Genomic DNA, 1,698 nt, shown 5'->3' with positions numbered 1-1,698 from the left:
GAACTAAATTCAGATCTTTTGAAAGAGCAGTAAATGCCGTTATCTAATGAAAAATTTCTGGAGCCCCTATTATTTTTCAAGAGAGTACTTGAAGTAGATAACAAAGTCATAGATTTTAATGTGTTTTTCATACATTCTTTATTTTGGGTATCTCTGCTCAATTTCATTTGTTCTCTCTTTTCATCACATAACCATCTATTAAAGATTCCCACCGACTTTGAAACTCACATAATCTTTTTTCAATATTGTTCATTGATCCTTTCAAAGTTAGCACATTTTGTATATATTCATGAATCATGTTTTGAACAAAAGTTTTCCATTCTATGTTTCTGGAATGGATTACAATAGTAAAATTTACCCACTTCCAGAGGTGATGCAGTTGTAGTTGCTGTGTCACTTGTGCATCAGTAGGTGGCAAACAGGACAGCATCAGAGTGAGAGCTGCTCATCTACTGCAGCACTCAGGAGAGTGGGCCCTAGATCTTGCCTGGTCAGCTTGGTAGAGCTGGCCATGGCTGTAGAAGTTGTAGGAGAGCTGACCCAAGAGCATGTGTATTGACGAGACAGCTGTGACTTCTGTGACCTGTGTGGTGGCATTTATGAGAAGGGAGAGATACACTCCTTCCCTTTAGACTTCTACACCTGTAGCAGCTGAGAGGCTGGACTTTTCTGGGTTATAAGAGCAGGAGAACTTACCGTGTGAGAGTGGTCCTTATACCTCACCTGAGCAACAGGGAAGAGCTTGCACTTGTTGTGGGGGTCCCAGGTGATCTGGGCTGTTGTAGTTAGGGTTTCTATGACTGTAAAGAGAGACAATGACCAAGGCAATTCTTGTAAAAGAGAACATTTAATTCAGGCTGGCTTACGGGTTCAGAGTTTCTGTCCATTATCATCAAGGCAGAAGCACAGCAACATCCAGGCAGACATGGTGAAGGAGAAACTGAGAGTCCTTCTACATCTTGTTCTGGGGGCATACAAAAGACTGGCTTCCTGGGGAAGCTAAGAGGAAGCTCTCAAAGCCCATCCCCCACTGTGACATACTTCCTTCAACAAGACCACACATACTCCAACAAGGCTACACCTCCTAATAGTGCCACTCCATGGGACAAGCATATTAAAACCACCTCACTGGTCCTAGGGCATTAGAGTGGAAGAGCTTTCCACACACCTTGCCTGCTGCAGCATAGGAAAGGTAGCCCTAATGTCATGGAGTGCAGATGAGCTAGTCCCTAGAGCATGAGAGTGCTCAGAGGAGAAGTGGCTCTGCCACTTTCTGGCTGATGCATTGGATGGGAGAGCTTACCCTGGAGGTGTCAACCTGGTGGAGTGACCAGCTCAGAAATATCTCAGGCCCAGATCCATGGCTTTGAATTGGCCCAACCCAACACCTACCCCATTGATGAACTTGTGAAGGGTGTGTAGTGGGTAATCTTTCAGACTCAAAGCTACAGTGTGAGGCAAGTGAACCGTGACAACAGACCAGAGAACTTTTAAGGTTGAAGGAGCCCAAAACTCATGAATCTCAGAATTGAGAATAGTAGGAGTGGGGTCAACTCCTTGCCTAACTCTACCTGCTCTAAAACACAGTAACCACAACTCCTCACAGAGAGGACCAGAGCAATCAGTCACAAAGTATGAATACTTGAAGTTCTCCACACTAATGAGGAATTTAGATGGGCCCCGAATATTAAGCCAATG

The 1,698-nt window shown here is 44.4% G+C and overlaps 1 pseudogene; it reads left to right on the top strand.

The window, feature by feature from the left end:
- Positions 1–357: 357 nt before the first annotated feature.
- Positions 358–461, top strand: LOC117695650 (small nucleolar RNA SNORA17; annotated as a pseudogene).
- Positions 462–1,698: the final 1,237 nt, after the last annotated feature.

Source organism: Arvicanthis niloticus, chromosome X (genome assembly GCF_011762505.2).
Source record: "Arvicanthis niloticus isolate mArvNil1 chromosome X, mArvNil1.pat.X, whole genome shotgun sequence".
Taxonomy (NCBI): domain Eukaryota; kingdom Metazoa; phylum Chordata; class Mammalia; order Rodentia; family Muridae; genus Arvicanthis; species Arvicanthis niloticus.
This window is presented reverse-complemented; position numbering and strand designations above follow the sequence as displayed.